Source organism: Podarcis raffonei, chromosome 4, assembly GCF_027172205.1.
Source record: "Podarcis raffonei isolate rPodRaf1 chromosome 4, rPodRaf1.pri, whole genome shotgun sequence".
Taxonomy (NCBI): domain Eukaryota; kingdom Metazoa; phylum Chordata; class Lepidosauria; order Squamata; family Lacertidae; genus Podarcis; species Podarcis raffonei.
In genome coordinates, this window is record NC_070605.1 from 19,030,710 (window position 1) to 19,043,201 (window position 12,492).

Below are 12,492 nucleotides of genomic sequence, written 5' to 3' on the forward strand. Positions count from 1 at the left end.
AAAACAGAAAAGAAAAAAGAGAAGAAAAAAAGAAAAAGCAACAGTTAACAAAGTTTACATTACTTACTTTCCATACCCAATTTCCTTGACTTCCCCACACCTGCCCTTCTTGTATTCCAATTCCAATTTTTAGCTCAGCAAATTTTTGTCCCCACACTTTACCTTATTTCCTCTGATTCATTTTAATTACCCAATTTTAACTTATAAACCTCCATCTTTATATTTCAAAACTTATTCTTCAAATACTTTTCCTAAATTCACCCCATCAATTTAATTAACCCATTTTAACTTAAAAACCTCAATCTTTATACTTCAACACTTATTCTTAACAATCTTTTTCTAAGGTCGACCCCAAATCCCTTCCCCAAAATCCCCATTTTTATGTTAGTGGCAAAACCAACTTAATTAAAACAAAATATATTTGTACACCCTTTGGATTCCCAAAGCCCTACCACCCCCTTTCCCGGTTTCGAACCCCAACCAAAGTCCAACAGTCCATCTACAATCAGCCTGGCGACCTCACATCCGAGGCACTTAACTCTCTCTTAATTTCTCTCTGCCGGTTTTTTTGATAGTCCTTTATTTTAAATTCCGAATCTCGAAGAAGCTCTGTTCCAATAAGGTCCATATTTCTTCCAGCCAGACCTCCATATTTAACAATGGAGCTCCATTGTCAAAAATGGGCATATTAAGCCAAATTGCATACAGAAATGTGTATACAGTGGTAACTTGGTTTGCATAAGTTTTGGATTACAAACCAGTCAAACCTGGAAGTGCGTGTCCCGGTTTGCAACCTTTTTTTGGATTACAACCCATTTTTTTTGGATTGTGAACACTTTTTTGGGGGGAGGCCCCATTGGCAAAAGCGCGCCTTGGGTTACAACCTGTTTTGGTTTACAAACAGACCTCCGGAACAGATTATGGTCCAAACTTTTTTCAAAGACGGCCAGATTTGATGAAGTGAAGGGCCATGAGGGCCAATCAAAGGGCCGACCAAAGTTGTTGAAGTTGCTGAGGTTTTCTTAGGATTTTACCCTAAACTGCAACAGGGGCCAGATTAAACCGATCGGAGGGCTGGATTAGGCCCCCCGAAACAGACTTTGGACATGCCTGTGTAAACCAAGGTACCACTGTATTAGGATAAAGGTAAAGGTAAAGGGACTGTGATGGTAAAAAATGCCTTTAGGATGTTGTGACATGCAAGATCCCCACCCTGTCCATGTCCATGTCTACACTTAAAGGTGAAGGTAAAGGGACCCCTGACCATTAGGTCCAGTCGTGGCTGACCCTGGGGTTGCGGCGCTCATCTCGCTTTATTGGCCGAGGGAGCTGGCGTACAGCTTCCGGGTCATGTGGCCAGCATGACTGAGGCACTTCTGGCAAAACAGAGCAGCGCACGGAAATGCCGTTTACCTTCCCGCCAGAGCGGTACCTATTTATCTACTTGCACTTTAACATGCTTTCGAACTGCTAGTACGGCAGGAGCAGGGACCGAGCAACGGGAGCTCACCCCGTCGTGGGGATTCGAATTGCCAACCTTCTGATCGGCAAGTCCTAGGCTCCGTGGTTTAACCCACAGTGCCACCCGCGTCCCTATAAATGCTGCTACACACAGTTTATTTTAGACCTCTGCTGTATGCAGAGAAGGAGAGCTTTTATTCCCCTATCAACACATCTATAATATGGGCCGCATCACCCTGCAGCCACCTTCAGTGAGGTTTATCTGTCACGATTCTCACGTCTCCGAATTTTGCAATGCAATTCATTGGCCAAGGAATATGTACGTGAATGCAGGTGGTGCTGTGGTCTAAACCACTGAGCCTCTTGGGCTTGCCGATCAGAAGGTTGGTGGTTCAAATCCGCACAATGAGGTGAGCTCCTATTGCTCTGTCCCACCTCTGCCAACCTAGCAGTTCGAAAGCACGCCAGTGCAAGTAGATAAATAGGTACCACTGTAGAGGGAAGGTAAATGGCATTTCCATGTACTCTGCTTTCTGTCACGGTGTCCCATTGCACCAGAAGCGGTTTAGTCATGCTGGCTACACAACCCAGAAAGCTGTCTGTGGACAAATGCCGGCTCCCTCGGCCTGAAAGCGAGATGAGCGCCGCAACCCCATAGTTGCCTTTGACTGGACTTAACCATCCAGGGGTCCTTTACCTTTACCTTTTTACCTTATACTAGGGTAAAGCATGCATATATAAATGCACGTGTGAAGAACGGAAACTAAAGAGAAATGAGAAACAGAGAGAATCCATATTTGCCCATCCTTGGCTGCCAGTTGAAAAGTCACATGAATCCAAAGAAGAAGAAGAAGAGTTTGGATTTGATATCCCGCTTTATCACTACCCGAAGGAGTCTCAAAGCGGCTAACATTCTCCTTTCCCTTCCTCCCCCACAACAAACACTCTGTGAGGTGAGTGAGGCTGAGAGACTTCAGGGAAGTGTGACTGGCCCAAGGTCACCCAGCAGCTGCATGTGGAGGAGCGGAGACGCGAACCCGGTTCCCCAGATTACGAGACTACCGCTCTTAATCCAACTCTTTGTGACCTGACATCTGATCATTGCATGTTGGTTCAAAAGTTGCGCAACAACCAGCAAAAGGAATCTGCCAACCGGGTGTTGCTCGATGTACTGGAGCACAACAACATCCTGAGTTTCTCAGCGTGATGCTGTGAAGAATGCGCGTCGGCCTAAGAACGGATCCATAAAGGAGGAAGTCGTGGAAAAGAAAATAAGCTGAACAAAGGCACCAGAGGATAATCAACAAGAAAGAAAACTCCCGGAGTCGTATATGGAAAGAAAGAAAAGGGTAGATGTTGCAATAATAAGCAGTTATGAACCCTTTTTTTTAAAAAAGAATGCTTCTCTGGTATATAAGTTGAAGAAACAGTTGCATCCTTGCTGGAGGGCATTAATCATGTAGTCCCTTGAAATGAGTAGTGTATCGAATTGGCTTGTTTTCCTGCCCAGCTATACTTCCTGCCCATGCTTGCAGCGCTGTAGCTCTTGTGAAGTTCTCAATTAATTTCTGCTTTGAGAGGGGTGGCTTCCCTCTTGAGCTATGATTTCTTGTCAGGAAAAGAAATTGTATCGTTCCATTTACAGTGGTACCTCGGGTTAAGAACTTAATTTGTTCTGGAGGTCCGTTCTTAACCTGAGGTACCACTTTAGCTAATGGGGCCTCCCGCTGCCGCCATGCCACCGCCGCCATGCGGTTTCTGTTCTCATCCTGAAACAAAGTTATTAACCCGAGGTACTATTTCTGGGTTAGCGGAGTCTGTAACCTGAAGCATCTGTAACCTGAAGCATCTGTAACCCAAGGTACCACTGTACAGTAGTACCTCGGGTTAAGTACTTAATTCGTTCTGGAGGTCCGTTCTTAACCTGAAACCTGTTTATCCAGGCTAAACATAGAGCACTCTGGGAAGAGTGCTCTGCTCAGATTTGGAAAGAGCTGGGGCAGGAGAGTGCTAGAGTCCTGTCTAGTCAAGTTGTATGGGATCAGTTCCAACCTGTTGCCTCCGAGGATGTGGACAGGCAGCTTGGCAGAGTGAAATTGACCACTTGTCTCCTTGATCCTTGTCCATCCTGGCTCATAAAAGCAAACCAGGCAAGGCTGGGCAATGGGCTCTGTGGGGTGGTGAATGCCTCCCTGTGTGAGGGAGTCTTCCCAGACCCACTAAAAGTTTCATGCCTTCCTCTGACCTTCAAAATGGTGCCCTAAATCCAACGAAGAATATGTTTGACTTGCTTTCTAAGAAATATTTGTAGTCTAAACAAGTTTTTCCCCATACACAGACAGAACAGACAATGCAGTACATTCACAAACATCCAGACAAGACCTGACCATGCCAGCAGAACAAGGAAATTAGGCCGCAGCCCAAGACAAAAATGCAAAAATATTTATTTTTTTCTTATAGTGGTGCTTATTTATCTGCACAGAATAGCACCGGTTAAGTGTGTGCTGGTTTCTGAATATAAGCTCTATCTCTCCTAGACGTGAACCAGTATTCTGGACTATAAATTTTCATTTAAAAGCAAATTTATCTAATTTTCATTTTCCAAAACAATGAAAGAACCGAGACAGAGTGTTTCCGTTTGCGGACTGTTTCAGAAAGTGTGAATTAGAGAAATACGTGTTTGAATGCAAACTGAATTGAATTTCTGTGCTGCCTGGCACAGAATACTTTTTCAGGGGAGTCTTCTGCAAACCTTGGGGTATCCCTAAGTCTGGTCATACTCCACTCTTGTTCAGTACCATTTTGTCCAAAAAAGAATGCGTACTCAAAGAATATGTGAAAATATATAAATGAACACACACACACACAAAAGTTTATGTCAAACTGAAATCACCATCACAGCTAAATCCACATGTTTTAGTTACTTCTCTTCTTTATGTGAACTCTGCCACCCTTGTACCTTTGAGCAGGCTGTTTTTAATTCAAGCTGAGGTAATAGGAAGGCCAAAAGGATGTCACAATCATTTTGGAACACAAATGGATCAGATTTCATGTGTTTGTCTTCAGAACGAAAAAACAAAAAACACAAAACAAAACCAGAACAACTCTTTGCTTGAATGTGTACCAAACAATCTCTCTTCTACACAGCGTCCAAGACATTCCTGTGAACGCATCAGATAGTTTGCATCAAGCAAAATTGCCCATAGCTTTGTAAATATCAAGAGAAGAAGGGCAGCATGTAGACCAGAGGCGCCATCTTGTTAAGAGGATTGAGGGGGCTCGTGTGTGACACCGCGCAACGTCGTGACGTCAAGCATGCGGCATTGCATAACTCTCTGATGCAACACGCGATGCTGCAAGGAGCCAGGGGGCAGAGCAGAAAGCCCCCTCAAAAAATATTTTGGGTGTGCTGAAAATGCCTCGGCCCCTAGGAGATGGTGTACTTGTATACCATCTCAGGGGAGCCTGTTTCCACATACACCCCTTCTTGGAGTACTTTTTCAAGATGATAGATAGATAGATGATGATAGATAGATAGATAGATAGATAGATAGATAGATAGATAGATGATAGATAGATAGATAGATAGATAGATGATAGATAGATAGATGATAGATGATAGATAGAGATAGACAGATGATAGATAGATGATAGATAGATAGATAGATAGATAGATGATAGATAGATAGATAGATGATAGAAAGATATATATAGATGATAGATAGATGATAGATAAGATCTTTCCCAGAGAGGATAAATCCAGATCAAATAGGGTGGGGAATACAGGCTAGCATTCTGAGGCCAGCAACATAATGTGGGCATTGCAAAAAAAATAAATTTTTAAAATCAATGTATTGGAATCCCACCAAAAATACCCACCTGGGAGCACCCACAGTATACGCCAAATGGGGATTGTTATCAGTGTTTTCAGTGATTTGCAATAACCCCACACCTCAGTGTTTTCCAGCTGGCAGAGGTGTGTGTGTGTGTGAACAATTAAGGGGAAATTAAAACAATTTTATCTAATGCAAAGCTTCTTTTCTCTGGTTGCGTGTAGCTGAACGACATAATGGGCCTCGGTCGGCATCTTTTGAAGTGAGCAGCCATTTGCAGGAAAATTCAATGGGAAAGGAACATAGGATGACATACTGAAGATTATAACCATTTCCTTTCCAAAACATAATGACTGCAATCGCACTCCATGGTGGTTTAGAGGCTTTGCAGAGGTGGCTTTCAAGTCTATCCAAGATTTATCTACTTTTCAGAATCTAGCTTTTGCAAGAAAGCCCAGAGGGTTTGGTAAAGTCGGACCTCTTCCAGCTTAGCGGGCTCCACCTTTTACTTAAATTGGCCTCTCCTGCGCATTCGCTTCTTCATGCCCACAGAAAACTGATAGGAAACGTAGGAACCTGCCTTATCCTGAACCAGACCCATTGATCTATTTAGTTCTGTGTTTACACTGATCCAGTGGCAGAGCAAGCTGATCGGGCGCCTGGGGATCCAACTCTTTGTGAAGAATGAACCTCACATCTACTGCATTCAAGGCAGATGCTCTACTACTAAGTGAAGGAGCCTTCACTAAAATGAAGACGAAAGAGCCTGGGTAGGCTGAACCTATTAGTTTACAAACTGCACTGCTTTTGCCAATAATCTCTATTGCATCATCAGTGCGTATGGTGTTTTACGCCACAATGGTTGCAGAATGGATAGTTACCTGACCTGAGGAGCTTGCAAGCTAACATGAGAGAGAGAGAGAGAGAGAGAGAGAGAGAGAGAGAGGAAGTAGAGGCAGGGGTCAACAAGGAAGCATGATGTGGCTGTTTTGAATGCAGGTGTTTTGGCTAAGCCAAAGGCTGAGCTACAGTGGGCTATGTGAATGAGGGAGTTGTGTCTTCAAGGAAAAGGTGGGTTTTGAGGAGGGATTTGGAATAAGCAAGGGAGGTGGCTTTGCGCAAGTTTTCCTGGAACCACTTGCGCAGTTGCAGAGTAGCAAAGGAGACCAAGGGTGCCTTGAGACTGTTGCTATTTCTGGGTGTGATTCAGTCACATCCTGGTGAGTTCAGGTTGCAAGATTATCATCGACTGGGAACTCTTGCATGAGAAACCCGCTTCTCCAAAATATGACTTTTTGCAGTAAGGGAAGTGATGGGGAAAAGCACTGGGAAGTGTATTATTGGTCTGTGGCCATAACGGATCATTCATTCATTACCCTGGAAAGTGTGGGACAACACTTGCTTGAGGCAATGTCTTCTAATCTCCCCATAGAGAAACAGATGAACGCTCATTAAATAGTCAATTATTTAATTGTCTGATGTGATGATGATGATGATCTAATCTCCTATCAAACCAATAAAAAAACAGGTCGTCTTGAAGCATCCATCAACTGCTAACAAGTGAAGTCAGACTGAACAAAGTTTGTGTGTGTCCATGCGTGCATGTGTGTGCAGAATTTGCAATGTGCTAGCAAAATTGTGAGAACCTATCTAGAATCACAACCTTTGAACAACACCGTGTTGTTACAGCAGAGAAATGAGACACCACACTCATATCTCTTGCTCGATTTGTTTCTGCAAAATGGCAGCCATGTCTGGCACCCTAATCCAGTTGCTTTGGTATGAGAGGTCGTGTGGGTGTTCTTACGAGCTTAACGCTCTGCTGTGCGTGTGGTAAATGATGTGCCATATTACGCTGCTTATCTCCTAAGATGTGAAGGGATTTCAGAGCGTGACAGTATCTCCTTATTTATTCTTCTCTCACTCTAACTCTCCTTTTTATAATCATTCTGGCAAGTTCCCACAAGTACCACAGTAAGAACTGTTAAGCTTTTCCCTTGCTAATCTTGATAAAGCACAGGGTTCCCCACCACCAGTCAAAGAGTAGTTGGTTTGGGTGTGATGAAACTTATTCAGGAGCTATCTGATGCTCAGTAAACAAGATAGCGCCTTTTATCAAAGACATCCAGGATTTAAGACGCCCACACTCAATGCTTGCTCCCCCCCCAAAAAAAAGTTTTGTAACGATTTTCTGTTTTGCCCTCAGCAGCAAAACGTCCTGGATCAGTTTGCTCTTCACGCAGCACATATGTATTGATGTTTCATAAAATTTAATTTTTATGATTGATTTTTTAAAAATGGCTGCTCAGTTGAACTGGATCTCCCCCTCCACAGAGCTATACGATGTCCACTTGTGTGGATGGAGAAGGCCAAGCTACACTCAGAAGAAATTTGTTGTTGTTGTTTAGTCGTTTAGTCGTGTCCGACTCTTCGTGACCCCATGGACCAGAGCACGCCAGGCACTCCTGTCTTCAACTACCTCCCACAGTTTGGTCAAACTCATATTCATAGCTTCAAGAACACTGTCCAACCATCTTGTCCTCTGTCGTCCCCTTCTCCTTGTGCCCTCCATCTTTCCCACCATCAGGGTCTTTTCCAGGGAGTCTTCTCTTCTCATGAGGTGGCCAAAGTATTGGAGCCTCAGCTTCAGGATCTGTCCTTCCAGTGAGCACTCAGGGCTGATTTCCTTAAGTATGGATAGGTTTGATCTTCTTGCAGTCCATGGGACTCTCAAGAGTCTCCTCCAGCACCATAATTCAAAAGCATCAATTCTTTGGCGATCAGCCTTCTTTATGGTCCAGCTCTTACTTCCATACATCATTTTCTCTAATAGCGTGGAATGTCAACTGCAATTTTCCTTCTAGCTTAAGAGGAGAAAAGCATCTTGAGTGATAAAACAACAACAGCCCCAAAACCAGCTTAGTTCTAATGAAAAAACGTGGTTGCCAGACTTTGACATCGGTGGGGAAGAGACTTCTTGGAAGCGTCAAAGTCATACAAGGTGTGAGCTGCTTGAGCCATGCCAGCGAAGATTATTTTTAAAACCAGCAGGGAGAAAAGCAACCTCTAACCCACACAGCCTTGTGAATGGGCACAGAAATGTCTTTGCTGGCTCTGGTCCTGCCCAGCGTAGATCAAAATTCCTAAGGCTTTGTAAACACGTCACAAACAAGCTGCGTCGTGACATTTTCGGGAGGGCCTATAAAAAGAAATGTCTCCCTCCCAGAGCCACCATGTGTTTTCGATTTCATTCAGCGATGGGCGGAACAGTGGTCTTTGTTAGAAACACACAGCACTTCCCCCAGAGATGGACTCCTCTTTATTCTTCTTTCAAGCAGCCCAATAGACAAAGCTGAGGAGGATGGAAGGGGAAGCAGAACGGTGAGAAGATTTGCTTGGTGTATTATTCATGCACCACCCTAAATTATTTATCCTGATTACTTAAGAAAGTACAACAGTCCCCTGCAAGCTACTTAAGGGAGCCAGTAATCTCCATTACAGGGTAGACATACAATTCATCGGATGCTTACAAAAAATAAGAAAAGCCACTATTCAACACCGTCATGTTTCACACAGATTCTCTGCCTCAGTATCATTTTGTATTCTGATAAAGTGGGAGGGAAGGGGGACGTAAATAAACAGGGGATGAACCATAGTTCAGTGACAGAGCCCATATTCTGTACACACAAGATCTCAGGTTGATTCCCTGCTGTCACCTGTTAGGGGTGTCAAACAGTAGGGCCGGGCTGGGCCCAAGACATTTTGCTGCCTGAGGGAAAGGACAAAATGGCCGCTTCTTTCGTTCCATAATACTTCAACTCTGCATCAAAGCTGTGGGCTGCAGGTTAACTTAGGGGGGCACAGGGCAGCTCATGTGGCACACCAGCTCTATCCTCTAAGAACATAATAAGTGCCCACTGTTCAGTTGCGTGAACAGCCTCAACCCACCCACCAGTTAGCGCCATGTTGAAACGCACTCCTGGCCTCCCCAGACCTAGTAGAAGAAGAAGAGTTTGGATTTGATATCCCACTTTATCACTACCCGAAGGAGTCTCAAAGCGGCTAACATTCTCCTTTCCCTTCCTCCCCCACAACAAACACTCTGTGAGGTGAGTGAGGCTGAAAGACTTCAGAGAAGTGTGACTGGCCCAAGGTCACCCAGCAGATGCGTGTGGAGGAGCGGAGACGCGAACCCAGTTCCCCAGATTACGAGTCTATCACTCTTAACCACTACACCACACTGGCTCTCTCTAGTGCAGCTCTCTAACCACTATATCATGGTTAGTCTCCAGTGGCCATCCAGGAACATGGATGTAAAATCACATTAGATATATTCTCAACTGTTCCACAGTTTTCTGCAGACCACTTGAACACAGCTTGAGGACTGCTAGTGGTCTGTGGGTGGACCACAGTTTGAGGACAATTCGTGCCTGCAAAACTCTGAACTTAACAATGTCAACAAGCAAAATGGTTGGCAGCTTAGCCCAATGAAGGAGATGAAAACATACACTGAACAAAGCTTCTGAGCTGTAATCCATTTAAACAAGCAAGCAAGCTTTAAAAACCAAGGGAGATTTACTAGAAAGGGGTTTATTTGTTTTTTAATAATGACGCTTTTCAGCTCTGCAACAACTTGAATCTGAGGATCCAATCCTCCTTTTCAAAAACCGATTTACCTCCCCGCTTAAATACCCAGAAGACAAGTTAACCCAAAGAGAATGAGAAGTGATTTGCTGAGTCTTCACAGCATAGCAACAATCCCTCCCCAACCATTTAAGAAGAACAAGGCAGAATGGCTTAGCTAAAATGTTGTTACCGTATATTTGCATCTTGCCACTTTCATGGGAAGATCTGAAACCTGACTCTAGAGAAAGTTCAAAGACCTTTGTAACCGGAACACACATCCTAAGTTCACACATATGTATTGATGTGTTTTAAATAAGGTATCACTTCCTAGAAACTGGGGGTGGGGAGGGAAGCATCCTTGAGCATAACAGAAAACTTACTGGAAGCATCAGCTAAATGAGTAGGGCACGTGTGTGTGTGTGTGTGTGTGTGTGTGTGTGTGTGTGTGTGTGTGTGATTCAGTGGGCTAGATTCAACTACCCCATTCTGCTAGACAAAGCCAGTCCTAGCACAATAGAGTTCCCCCCAACCTTTCCTCGCTCTGCTCCCTCCATGCACCCCCAAACCCACTCTGGAGGGTCTGGAGAAACCCCCAGTGCATGGGGTGGAAAGGGGAGATTTTTTGGTCCGGCAAGTAAAAATGCTTGCAGTAATGGAATGATCACCTAGGTGCTACGTTGAATTCCTCCCAATGTTAAGAATTATAAGTGGAACGTGCTAGAAAATGTTTCAGGGCTCCTGATCAGGCTTCCAGCCAACCAGCCATGCCCTGTTCCAGGATACTCCATTCCACCCCCTCTCACCTGGGAGCCAGTGTGGTGTAGTGGTTCAGAGCAGTAGTCTCGTTCACTTTCCCGCTCCTCCACATGCAGCTGCTGGGTGACCTTGGGCCAGTCACACTTCTTTGAAGTCTCTCAGCCCCACTCACCTCACAGAGTGTTTGTTGTGGGGGAGGAAGGGAAAGGAGAATGTTAGCCGCTTTGAGATTCCTGAAAGGGAGTGAAAGGCGGGATATCAAATCCAAACTCTTCTTCTTCTGTCCTATTCCCGCCAAACAGTCAGCCATCATTCCATGCTCACTTAGTATGCTCTGTTTCGTGTTTTTGGATTCCCTGCCCACTTGGGGTTTTTCCGCCTAGATATTCTTTGGACCTCTACAAATCTCAGGGTTCCCCAAGCCTGCTTATACTTGCCACTTATGAACACGTGGTAGCTACATAAGGATATACACCAGGCAGAGGCAAACTCGGCCCTCCAGATGCTTTGGGACTACAACTCCCATCATCCCTAGCTAACAGGACCAGTGGTCAGGGATGATGGGAATTGTAGTCCCAAAACATTTGGAGGGCCGAGTTTGCCTATGCCTGATATACACGCAGAGAATGATTTAATGACGAGTGTGTATAGAGTTAGGAGAGTTATAAAACAACATATTATAAGTCCTCTCTAGTCTGAGCAAAACCATGATGGCATATCTATGGTGGAATCTATACACATATAAAAAAAATGCTGTGAAATGCTTTTTTTAAAAAACGTTTTGCAAAAGACATTGAATTTTGCATAGCTTGCTGTCACTATCTAGTTCCACATTTGTATGCACTTTACCACACATTTAAAATGTTTTATTTGCAGCTGGGGGTGGCGCTGGGGGTTAAACCACAGTCAAGGGCTTGCCAATCGGAAGGTTGGCAGTTTGAATCCCCGCAACGGGGTGAGCTCCAGTTGCTCGGTTCCTGCTCCTGCCCACCTAGCAGTTCAAAAGCACGTGAAAGTGCAAGTAGATAAATAGGTACTGCTCCAGCGGGAAGGTAAATGGCGTTTCCGTGCACTGCTCTGGTTTGCCAGACGGGGCTTAGTCATGCTGGCCACATGACCCGGAAGCTGTACCCCGCCTCCCTCGGCCAATAAAGCGAGATGAGCGCTGCAACCCCAGAGTTGGCCACGACTGGACCTTATGGTCAGGGATCCCTTTACCTTTAGCTGAGTCCTCTCTCTCTCTCTCTCTCTCTCTCTCTCTCTCTCTCTCTTTCTCTCTCAAATCAACTATCATCAAGGATCACCAACAAGTTATTCTGTACTTTGGATCTAGCATAATTTCATGTGTTCTGAGAAGAAGTTGCATGTCAGGGGAACCTTGTGTCCGGATCATTACGACTACCTCTAGAGTCCTTGGACATTGTCTCCTTCTGCCAATTCAAGGATAGCCAAATGATTTGTGTCATTCTCATGTGCTCCCATAGATTGCCTCATGTCGGGATGTCATGTTCTGCTCACAATCTCTGCCTCTAAAAATACGATAGCTGCTTCCATTCCCACCCCAGATCCCCCGCCACCATATTTACACAGGCATTATGGACTCACTGTAAAGACAGTGTTCATGGAAGACTATCATACTCGGCTACGAGCGATCATCAAAAAAGAAAGAAGCTATGCGAGCGCATAAAAGAATTTTGCCCTCGAGTTACTCATTGAAAATCTAGACTCTGGCCAGTTTTGGCTGATTTCCCCCTCTGTCCCAATGTATGTCCAGAGACTGCTGCTTTCATGGTCTTTGAAACTCGAAGCCTCTCGG